Here is a 12,978-nt window from a genome sequence, read left to right on the forward strand (position 1 = left end):
CCCCTCCCCAAAAGGCACATGTTTCAGTTAAACATGCAAATGCCACTACCACAAACTTTGACAATTTTTATGGTGGCTTTCTTGAAAAACACGTTGTTTCGTTTATCTTGCAAATTAGCCAAGCGCGAGGCTGGAGGGCGTTATTCTCATCCATTTTCCTCTGCATTTGAATAATAAGACGGAAGACTAACACTAACTGTGTTCAGTGATGTGTTATAAAAGGATTCTCTGATTCTTTTCCTGTTTTTTGTCCAAAGTCTGGCTTTCCAGTAAGTTTCTCTCTCACGCCTCATTGTCATTAATAACCCCCCCCCCCACCCTCCGTAAGGGTTGTCCTACCACTGGGATTAAATGGTTGATGTGGCTGAATGTGTAAATGAGAGGCATGCAGGCACAGACAGAGACGCTAACAAGTTTGATGCTCTTGCCTGCACCCCTTCCTTTCCTTAATGTGTTCTGAGAGAAGAGCAGAAACCATCTGGGCTTTGAAAGATTTAACAATCATCCAAATGGAGTGCTGTAAACAATATTACTATAAACAGCATCACTCAATGTCAACACAAACAATTACATGTAATGATTGTACAGCCATGATACATAGAGTATGTACAGAATTAGAAAACACCTTGCATGTTGCATTTTCTGCACACATATTCAGTAACTTTGCCTGTACCACTTGTGAGAAATGAAATCCTTTTCTTGTACCTTTCAGTCCTGCCTTAGCCCTCTTGCTGACTTTTCCTCTACCCCACCCTGCATCCCCCTGTCTCCCCTGTCTCCCATTGCTTCTCTGCTGCTGCTCTTTCTGAGACAGAGCGTGTCATAGAAATGTAACAGGCAGACGTTGATGAGTGTCAGGCCTCACAGACGAGGCTGCTCTACTGTTCCCTTCCCTTCAACTTCACTCACACACTCAAACACCAGCGGTCCAAGGACACCGAGTCTGTGCTATAATACTGCATCCACACACAGAGCAAGCAGCTACAACACTAGCTACATACAAATACAGTAGCACGCCAGTTTCCCTAAACATCCTAAAGATCCTGTTCACCTATTGATGAACTAACTGCTGGGGAGAGATTTATTCACAAAAACAAATACATTTAAAGAATGATAACCATCTACAATATAACAAAAGAAAATATACAACTCATTTTACAATAAATGGCATGCTGCATTGTGTTGTGTGTGTTTCTGTATGTGCAGAAATGTGTGTTTGTGCATTTGACTGCCTCCGATCGCCTCTCCTGTCCTTCTCTCTTGAGCCTCCCTGCTCCTAAATCTTTTGTGATATGACCCCTGTTGCTTCACTGCTTGATGGTAAGTAGATATGATTGTTTGTTTGCAAAATCCTGCTTGATATGCAGTTTGCCAGGAGCTATGCTGTAATTAATGTAAACTAGGACTTCTCCAGAGATGAGCTATGAGTTATTAACGTCTGCGTTTTGTCATTAACCCTGGCATTGCTGCTCTCTCGCAGGGGGGCTGGGACCGGTGTGGTTACCTGGTTATCTGTTATTTGCAATGTTCTGAATATTAATCATTAATATTCAAATCATTCAATCATCAATCATTAAAATATAATATAAAGCAGGATTTTTGTGTTTCGACATTATTAATGTTGTTGTTGCAAATGAGTAGGACAATGAATGAACATTGTACTACCTAACAAGATATTCTATATCTCATGAACGGCCCTCTGCTTGAATACTGAGCAAAAACAAGCCCACAGCATGCACACACTTGAGTTTCATGAGATGGAGTGTTAGAATGTTTGGCTAAATCTTCAGCTGGAAGGCCTGGGTTCACACCCTGTGTCACCTGCAATGCTCTTGGGCAAAGCATTGAATCCCTAACCTCTGCAAGAGAAAATATTTCAAATACTCTAAAGTTATAACCCATATGATTTCAGTCATGGTTGATTTGGCATCACCTGTGGTTACTGTTGGTAACAGAACGTTTGTTTTAAAATCCAGTATCATCGTTAGTATCATTTCAAAATAACAATTAGGACAGGAAACACGTCTTGAGTGTCTACTTGTTACAGCGCATCCAAATAAAGTGTGGGCTGAGAGGATTCATGTTTAAATACACTAAAGAACATAGTCAACTGTGTTATCCACAGTGGTAGTACTGAACTCATGATCGAATGTTGTTTCTTTCGTTGTCTGCGTAACTTCTGGTATGTGCATAGATTGTTTTCTTTGATTCGCTTGTGTGAGTGTATGCACTTTAAAAAAAATTATATAATAAAATAATTAAAATAATTGATAATTAAAATCTTTAAAGATTATAACTTTAACAATTTAATTTTAAGTTGTAACATATGATTGTTCAAAATTGTTTTTTCAAAGTGCATTGTTTGCATGCACTCAGATGCTAGCACACACAACCCAGTGTCCCTCTTATTATCAGAAAGAAGTGCTTGTGTTCTTGGATGTTATTATCCGTGTCCCCCTGTTACACATTAGCTGCTGAAAGGAACAGTATGGCCTAATGGAAGTGTACTGGACTGGAATATAGATTCCTGTGGTGAAGTGCGATGGGAACCTTGGGGACACGAGTGCCTGACATAAGTTTGGCCAGCGGATAGGAGAAACTCAGTTTACCAGGTGTGTGTGTTGCTTGGCTCTATTAGCTGTGTATGTTTGTGCGTATGTGGTAAGCTGGCTTTGCATTGCAGCCAGCCGTATGTAGATACAGATAGCAGTGTATAAAGGTGGGAAGAAAAACATGTGCACATGGCAACCTGCCACGATCACGCACCGCCCACGACAGTGAGGCTCGTATCTTTCATGTGTGTGCTGTTTCGTGCTTGTTTGCTGCTGATAGAGATGTACTACTTTTTATATTACATAACCCTACGACTGCTTCTGTGTGTATAAATATGCGTGCATGTGTAACTGTAAAACCCCCAAATATGTTTTTTTTTCCTCTTACCAAGTAAAGTTTAAGCATCTTCTGATGACCTGGACACTTATTATTCCTTTATGACATAATTTGTTGTTAAAAAAACATACAACATTAACACAGTGCCAGCTCAGCATCATGACAAAATCCTGCATCCTTCACACTATCCGCCACCATATCCCCCTCTCTCTGCTCAAACTCTCTGTCCTCTCACTGCCACTCCTCAAATCCAGCAGATCCAAGAAATAATCTCAGTCGCTGCAGCAAGTCTGTTTGCTGTAGCACACAACAACATGCCACCCTTCCCTTTTTGTCATGCTAGCATTGTGTACAACAGTGATTGTCTTGGAGAGGCAACGGTGAAAATGTGTTTGCTGCATGCATTTACTCTGAGTATTAGTACAGCTCGACCTGGGGGGAGTGTAAGAGGCTGGCAGTGATTCAGGAGGCAGGTTTATGGAAATAGCACCCGCATTAAAAATCCAATGAGAGTAGGGAGAAGATTATGCTCCGGCACACACATGTGGGCTCCTGCAATGTCAACACTCTAAGTAGATCCCCTCCCTCTCAATTGCCTCCGTCTCCCTCTGTCTTCATTTCTGTCTTTCCCGCTCTCTTACTCTCGCGCTGTGCCCTGTGCTGCACACATACCTGTTAGTCTGCTGTGTGAGTGCACGTGGATTCCTGTATCTTTGTATACATGTGCGTGCATGCATTGACGTGTGTTTGTATGTGTGATTGTGTGTATGGGCCAGTGCTCAGCTTATCCATAATAGAATGTATGACAAGCGAGGAGCAGAGCAGGGCTCTGTTGCGGACAGTAGCCGACCTTGTGCTTTAGAAATGAGGCTGCCGTGTGATGGAGCCGTTCCTTGAAACGCTGCAAACATCCTAGCCTTCCTTTGGGCTTTGCACATGAACATAACATATACACCCATTCTTTTGCGTGCATGCTATCCACCTGTTTATCAACTACAGTCAAGCTCACTCGTGTTCCGGCCTCGATGCTGCAAAGGTTGAATAATTCACTGCTACTTCTGTGAAGGTTGGCGGAGTATGAGTATGATTGTGTGTGTACTGCATGTGCCTGTGTTGAGTGGGCAGGGGTGGGGGTGAGAGTGGAGCGGACTGGTCAGCATGAAGCCAATCAGTGCTGGCAGGATTGGAGGCCTTGTAGTCAGGGAGAGGGGACTCGTTCGAATAAAGCCTTTGGCTAACAAGTGTGTGTGTTCTCAGGAAGAAGATCATAGTGGAGTGGAAGTTGAAACAGGCATACTCAAGGTCTTCTCTTCTTTAAATATGTTTTTCTGCTTTATGAATTAAACAGGGATATGTGTTATGAATTTATCATTTTGAGTTTGAAGTAAAATACTATTGCAGCTTCACTGCCCATACTTTATTTGGGTTTTTGCCTCTTGTAAAATCTCTGTGCCTCTGTAATAGAGATGAAACGATTACCGGTGTAACGGTAAACCACGGTAAAAATGTTGATGATAACAATTACCGTTTTCATTTAAAATATCATTATTATCACGGTGGATTACCACAGTGTGGAAACCGCGTGTTCCCAGCTTCATCCGAGTCTCCTGAAGTTGCCGCGTGGGCGCACTTGCGTAGCCTACAGTGCGTTTCTTGAAGTTGGAATCATGAAGGAGGAGATGACAGTGCTCAGGATATTTATCAGCCTTGTAAAAAAGGCCATAGTAACACTTGCTCTCTCTCCTGAGATGATGTGACGAGAGTCATCGCTTTGATCTCCTGCTAATCACTCGCGCTCAGACAGGAGAAAGGGACAGAACAGCAGCTGTAGACGGACTTTTTTTCTTTATCCTGCCTTTCCCGTTTTCAAACTTGTTGAAGTAATGTGTGTAGAACGCAAGTTAAAACTATTCTGTAGCTTGGTAAACTGTCATGGGTTTTACTGCCTCGTTATCTGTGTAAACATTAAAGCTACGTTTATTCATATTTCAATAAGTGTTCTGCTACGATGTGGATAAGTTTAGCCCGTGTTACGACAAGACATTTATTTAGAGTGAGAGAGATATACTATCGCCTTGATAATACTGCTGTTGCAGTGTTTCTTATTGCATAGCTGATAGATGTGCAGATTGTTTAATATTACTTGTGCAGCCACGTGTTGATATTCAGGTTGTTCATAGTAAGTCAGATGCTTATTAATGTGCATTATTATTTGTTTATATTTCAGAACCACATCCAACTTCACATGTAATGTCAAATACAACTTCATAGTTAACTTCATGTTGGAGTTGTAAATAAATCTTCCTGGATCTCAAAGTCAGTCATCTCTGGTTCCAGTTCTTACCGGACACCCTACGGCGGGCCGGTGTTTCAGTAGCCAGTTTTCAATAGTTTTTACAAGCCTATTGCCTATATTTTTGTAATATAATAAACACTTACACTTTTTGTAACTATTTCAGCTTGTGTAGGCCTATCAGTGCTTTCTGAACATATTGAACACGCTTTTAAAAATACTGCGATAATACCGAAAACCATGATAATTTTGGTCACTATAACCGTGAGGTTAAATTTTCATACCATTACATCCCTACTCTGTAATTACAAACACATAAGTAAGGACCTAGATGTTTGTTAAAACATTTGAACACCATCCGTTTTCTCATAAAGAAACGTACTACCAGCTGATCTCAGCACTACAATAAGTTGAATGGCTACAGCTCATCTCAATTTTTATAACCTTTTTTGTTCGATTGAGATGAGAATAAAGAGGGCTTTGTGGGTACTGGTACTGTTATGGTTTTATGTCTGTGACCTCGCCGGTGTCTGAATGTATTACCCAAGTCAAATCACAATGATGAATAGAAGGAGCAGGTGGTGTCATAAAAAGTCTGGAGGTCTGGGGCTGTTGTACACGTGTAGATAGACGTGATTCATACTTATTATACTGTAGGTCAGGGGTTCTCAACTGGTCTCACCCTGTGACCCACATTTTCCCATGGTCATTAAGTCGCTACCCACTTTTATAGAATTCAAACCAAGCAAATGTCATGCTTTAATGTGCAAGCAATACATTACATATCACACACTGAGGTTTCTATCCCTTTTTATCCTCGCTGTAAGAAAATCCACATTTTAAATACTCCGGGTCATATTTGCGCTTCGCCATCTTGCCTCTGAACATCAACACAAACTTACAGTGAACATTAATAAAATGATGGTTACCATGGCTACGTCGCTAGACTGCTGCACGGCTCTGACGTATGTCCGTCAAAATATTTTTTTTTTCAAAATAAAAGACAAGTTGTGCACGTGTGTGCGCCAGTAAAGAGCTGCTGTACCAGAGTGCTCCTGAATCCCCACACCCTTAGAACACACACACACACACACACACACACACACACACACACACACACACACACACACACACACACAAATATACACACCCCTGAAGCAGAAATGCTACAAATAGACTAAAACACACAGAGTAACTGTTGGAGCATCACACTGTAGCTTGTTTTCCACCTTCGGTCTGGCTCTGTCTTGCAGTTGCTTCTCTGATACCCCTTTAACACACACACACGCACCCCTATCCTTTGTTCAGCTCATTTTTCTGTGTGGTAGATTAGCCACATATTTAGAGAAGCCTTCCTCTCCCCAGGGAATTGGCTTCCAAGGGTATTTGGAAAAAAAGCAGGATCTGCACTCTGCAACTGCCTTTGGAGAATAAACAACACCCACTAAAAACGTGTTTCATCATGAAATTTCATTTCATACAGAATATTGTACTCACATGCAATAGTCTCTTTTTAGTTGCTACAATGAGTACTGTTGTAAAACTGTTACAGTCCAAGATTTGTTGCATTTAAAGAATTATTTGGGTGAAAATAATGCTAAACAGTAAATGAGATATATTGGTAGACTGACTGAACAAAAATAAATGCATTTTTCATTTTTATTGCTTGATATTAATTAGAGATGCACCGATTGACCGGCCGGTAACCGGAATTGGCCGATGTTCACATCATCGGCCATGACTGGCGACCTGCCGGTCAGTCTGACATATGCCGATTTTATGCCGGTCAAATGCACTCGGGCGCCGCATCATTTACATCGCGCAACAGCAACACTACACGTGCACATGCAGGGTTTCCGCTGTATGTATGTAGCAGCAGCACACTGCTGCTCAATCAGCAGTTTAAGAAATGTCATACAGTCGTAATTATACACGGCTCGAACAGTCAACATTAAAAACGTAGTAACATTTAAAGAGTTTTGTTGTTAAACTGTAAAATGAGCGGTGACGTTAAATCATCTGTTTCAGGTAACGGCCCTCTAGGGTACCGTCTATTTGCTGGATTGTTCCGAGGTAACCGCCGGTAGCTAACGTTAGCAGATAAGCCTGTTGACAGAAACGACATTGTTCATATTTATGCACAATGACACATAAAGCAAACTTGCTAAAAAAGGAACTACACGCTGTTTTCAGGTAATGTTACTGTTGACGTTCAAACATGCCTGTGTGTGTCTTTTGAGAAATATCTATAGCCTACTGCATTAAGGCTATATTTATTTTATTTTTATTTGTTATTTATATATTATTTTATTGCCATTACCTGTTTTCCCTGTTTTCATACATACAGAAGTTTAGTTTGCTAAATGTATCACATTTCTTTTGTTGATATTGGATGTGAAAAGAAGGAAATGGTTCGTCCATAACATTGCACTTTAGATGTGTGTGAATTTTGAAAAAAAGTTGTATTTTATAATGATCGATTATCTATTTAAAAAATGTTCTATGCAAAATGTAACATTTTCTATTAAAGAAAAGCTAGAAAATAAATATTTAATAAAAATGGAATCGGCTAAAATCGGTATCGACTGGCCTAACTCAAAGGAAATCGGAAATCGAAATCGGCCTAGATAGTTGTAATCAGTGCATCTCTAATATTAATTTATTACTGCCAAATTTGTGAATCAAACCACCTCCCAAAATGAAGAACTTTCTTTGAGTTACAGATGACCGTATTCTGACCCCATCTGTGACATTAGTTCTGATGACATTACAACGCTGCTTCCCCCCCCACTGCTCAGGGCACATCTCGCTTACCGGCGCTTGGGGGAGACGCTGCTTAAAATACCAAAATAATCCACTGCACAACCTGCCCATTAAGCCACTTCACAGTGAGAAGTGTGCTATTTTTTTCTGAAGCACAGGTTAACAAAAAAGCTGAATTATAAATGTTTTGGATATTTTTAGTCTGTTTAACCTATTTCTGGTTGTGGCTGAAGACTGCTCGCCTGCCTGGCTATGAGATTCAGTCATGTGATACGGCTGTGATCTGGGTTATAGAGCTTGGCTTTGTGTGTAATGGGGAAAACAGTGTGTGTGTGTGTGTGTGTGTGTGTGTGTAGGTAGGTTTGGTTTTGACTTTAAATGTCACTGCCTGTATACACTAACATGTGCGGGTGTGGCTCATTTTGATGCTGTGCAGTTCAGATGATCTGATGTCAGTTTGGCATTGTGAAGCATCACCTATACCAGCAGAGCCGAACCAGAAGAGTGGTTTTATTTCAGGCCAGCGGGCATGGCAGTGCAGACGAGTGCAAGGCCCAGATACTAACTGACAATCCATCTGTGGGTCCCTGTACAGGCTTGCACAGGTGTGCCACTGCCCGCAGACACAAAGAGAAAGAGTGGGAGTGAGCGGAGGGGTGCACACATGGATGATAAACTATGGCCCTGAATAGAGGGGTGTGTATGTGTGTGTCCTTGTTGAAAGAGAGAGGAGAAAAGACTAGCTTAAATATCCAAACAGACAAGGCGACAGTTTAGGAGGCCCAGGCAATTATCGCAGAGAACATGTCACTTTACTCAATAATGAAGGACACACTTAAAACACATCACCCAATGTGGCTAAACGGAGCTGACATCTCACTGGCTGGACATTATGCCTTTGGGAGAGAGAGGAGGTGAGTAAGGAATGTGAGAGATAGAGGGAGATGAAGTCACAGAATAGTTGAAAAAATGAGAAAAGAGGCGAGTAGTAAGAGGGAGGCACAGGGTCATGTTGACAGCTTGAAGGCATACCTTCAGAGTGTCTGTGTAAGTGTGTATGCGTGTTTGTGTGTGTACTGTCCATAGACACACAGCATGTGCTGTGTATCTGTGGTCAATTGTAATGACACACTTGTGTGGTGGTACCAGAAGGAGCTCATTTGTAAGGGAGATCTAGCTGTGCTTTGGGGTAGTGTCCATAGAGAGGGTAAGGGGGATGCACAGCACGACAGCCAGCATTTGTCAGCAAAAATCAGGACTAATGAAATACAGTACACATGGCTGGAGGGCAAGGAGAGGAATGTGACTGACAGGAGGCATGAGTGGAAACGGCCCGTGGCAGCCCTCCTTTAGGGCTACCAACGCATCAGCCAGACCCAGCCCCCTTCCCATCCCAGATAAGGGTAGCAGCATGAGGTGTAGAAGAGAGGAACAGTGTGTGTAAGGGTCCCCGGGGGTAATGACATGGAATACAAGTGTATGGGGAGTGCTAGTGATGGGCCTGCTCATGTGGAAGTGGGCATTTGCATTGCAGAGGAGGGCTGTCAGTAGAGCTCGCTGAGGGAGCGAGTGTCAGGGTGATAGCTAGCGGTGAAGGCTTCTGTCGTCTGCCCTGCAGAATACCAGGACACTGGATATAGCTGAGCTAGCACCAGCAAGTTAAAACGTCGACACATTCAACATTTCTTTGTGTTAGGATTCTTCAAGCATTTTTATAGCAGTTTTTAGCTGGACCGCAGTAATGCGAGGTCAGCCCTATAAACGCAGAAGTCTTGTCACTGAGGGCCAGATGTACTAACGCTTTTGCGCCCACTTCAGGCGTATTTGTTTCGCAACGTGCACGTAGAACAATGGCGAGGTATGTACAAACAGGCCACACTGCGGTAAAAGCGCAGACTGCCTGTCGCGGGGACTGAAAATGGCAAATTGCGCTTTTCCGTGTCATGCATATGTATTTATGGGAGGGTCAAGGGGAAAGTGGGAGTTTCCCATAAAGAGATGGGAGGGGAAGCGTAAAGTGCGCCTAATTATGTATTCCGCGGTATGTACAAAAACCGCCCGTGAAAGCGCGCCTCTATTTTGTGTTGAAAATTCTCCGCCTCTTAAACCTGGAAGCGGGTTTCCTCGCATATGCCTCCCAGTGAAATGGCAGCAGTAATCCGAGCAAGACGAAGACATAGGCCAAGGAGACGAGCTGAAAAGATTTTTGCCACAAGGATCACACTTTTTCAGTTGAGTGAACACGAAATCATTAAGCGTTACAGATGAAGCAGCCATGCAATATTACAGTTACTGGAAGAAATCAAAGATCGAATCTCAGACTCAGTGTTCACATTCCATTCCAGCAGTTGTTAAACTCCTCGCTACATTACAAATATTGGCATCACGATCATTTCAAACAGTCATATCATCAGCAGTGGGAAAATCAAAGTCTGCACTCAGCCGTATCATAGCACAAGTACTTAACGCTTTGCTGCAGCGCAATTATGGTATAGTGGGCGGAGAAAGGCACTGGTTACCCGATGAACTGCAGGTTTGGTAAATACGTCGTACGCTGATCACTGTATCACAGCGTGCACTTTCTGCGGGTTGGCCATGGCGCTGATAATGCTACGTTCGCAAATGTACGTACATCTGGCCCTAACTCTGTCGCTGAGTGATGAAGTTACACCATTGGTCGAAGTGAGTGATGGGGTCGGTCGAGTTGGAGCTTCGCAATTGGCCGTTACTCTTTCAAAATCAGTCGGCATAACGTCTTTGCCTCCGCTATCGTTGATCAATCAGCTGATTCACGTTTGTTTTTGCTGCCACCGCCGTTGTAATGCAGCCCATGTCATGTGATTTGCTACTTCAGTACACAACAAACAAATATTACTGGGACCACTACAGATGAACATTTAATATCCATGAATTCACATTATAGACACCCCCGCCGCTGACTATCCCTGTAACGATTTAAGCACATTGTCCAGCCATATACTAGGTTTCAACCTAGTCTTGTTGTTTTTCATTTTTATCAAACTTAGTTTCACCTGACACTTCATTTAAGTGGTTATGTTTTGTCCATCATGCAGCCTTAAAGTGTTTCATATAGAAAATAACAATAAGCTGGATGGCTTCAGAATAGCTAGCAATATAAATTATGTAGTTCTGTGCCAACAGCTGTAGTCTGTGGCCTCTAAACTATTTCAGTCCCAGCTGCAATAAGCTTTTAATAATTCAGAGTAAAACAGTATACTGGATGTCTTCCAGGCAGCAAGCTCACATTTAGGTGAAACACTAAATTCCCCTCTACCCCTCACTCCCACCACAACCCCAAAACCATAGCGGGGCTGTATCTGATACCTGTGAAGGGCTTGTAGGGACACACACATCAATGAGTTGTGTTGTTGTTTACAGAGTTTTGTTGGCACTGTGCAGAGCTTTGCATTTATGTGTGTATATGTGCGTGTATGAGTGACTGTGCGCGAGAGAAAGTGAGTCTGCAGAGCACAGAGACTGCACGGCCTTTCACTCTTGTCAGCCCTTGTGGCTCCCTGCACAGCTGTGGCACACATACATACAATGCAATTTAGAGTCACGGTGCTCTGCAGGGTTAGCCGGTGTACATCCTTTAATGTGCTTTCTGCAAGTTCTCAGACAGGAGGTGGCTCTGTGAAGTCAGCTTGGAGGTAGAAAAGAGGGAGAAAAAGAAAATGTAGATTAGAGAGCAAGAGAGGAGAAGGAGTAGGCATTGGGGAAAAAAAGTAAGAGGAAAGATATTTGAATCACTGAGTTGTGAAGATTAAGAAATGACATGGAGGGAGTGAGATAGAGGGAAATGGAGAGTGGGAAATATGAGTGGGAGGTATTGATGGAGGACTCACTGCCTGATCAGGACTGGCAGTTTTAACCGGTACTGAATGAATCAGGACTAAACGCAGCACAGCTGTGGTCCCTTTTGTTGAATCCCATGATGTCCAAAGGTGTCTCAGTGGCAATCATTAGGTTGACATTGTGGTGCTCACTATCTGAATATTGACTGCCTCACAGGTTTTCATGTTAGACTATATGGACTGGATAAATAAACGGAAAAAAAACAAGAAAAACACAGGCAAGAGAATCAAAATGAACAAAAGACTTAGGAACCAAAGCAATTATGCAGCTTTCATACCTGCACATCCCCTTGATAATCCATGTTTTTCATATGGAACCAGCATCCATTGTTTGCTCTATTTTGTCAATGTAGTAATAATGTGTATGTGTATGTTCATGATGTATATTTACTCACCCAAATAACTGGTAACTGTGAATCTATTATATACAGATTCCAGATTATGTCCAGTGTGCAACTAAAATGGCAAAGAGCATCCAGGTTTTTGGTGAACAGATAACAAATGCCCTTCAGTAAAACTTTCTAATGCAGTATATCTATATTTGAGATTTAAATAAATGTTTGCCAGCTGCCTGACATATTAACACAACGCAACAAAAGCATCACCTTTATTTCCCCCCAAATGATTGTCAACAGTTTGAGTGACAATTTTACCTGTTTTTTATTTAGAAGGGGCTAAATAAATGTGCTAAACTATTTATGATACTTGGAAAATATGTCTTTTCTATTGTTAACATTCCTAATTTAACTTAACATATTTTATTTACTGACTGTATTGCTCTTGCATCGGCAAAAGGCGTTTTTGAGATGAGTGTATTTGTTTAGCAAATTCTTTGTCACATATTTTTCAGTGTATCAGCTGCACTGGCTGCTGACCAGGAGAAGTCTGTGAGAAAATGTTGATTGATTTGGATTCAGGCAGAAATGTGCAATTTTAAACGTTTTCAATTTCCTCGCCTTTGCAGTGCAGCACAGATGGGTCGTACCGCAGTCAACAGCAGATTGATATCCACCCGCTGAAAATGATAAATCATGAGAAAACGTTAGCTTTTGCGTGCCATTTTTTCCCCCTTTGTACTACAAAAAATACAGAAATGTAGAAAAAAATAGATTTGAATTATGCAGAAACGGTTACTTCATTTTCTGATTTATTTTGCTT

The 12,978-nt window shown here is 41.9% G+C and overlaps 1 protein-coding gene across 25 annotated transcripts in view; it reads left to right on the forward strand.

The window, feature by feature from the left end:
* The window catches only part of celf5a (cugbp, Elav-like family member 5a), a 195,720-nt gene that overhangs the window by 17,430 nt on the left and 165,312 nt on the right, over window positions 1–12,978 (forward strand). The window lies entirely within an intron of this gene.

The sequence above is a fragment of the Sander vitreus genome, chromosome 9 (genome assembly GCF_031162955.1).
Source record: "Sander vitreus isolate 19-12246 chromosome 9, sanVit1, whole genome shotgun sequence".
In the NCBI taxonomy this organism is placed as follows: domain Eukaryota; kingdom Metazoa; phylum Chordata; class Actinopteri; order Perciformes; family Percidae; genus Sander; species Sander vitreus.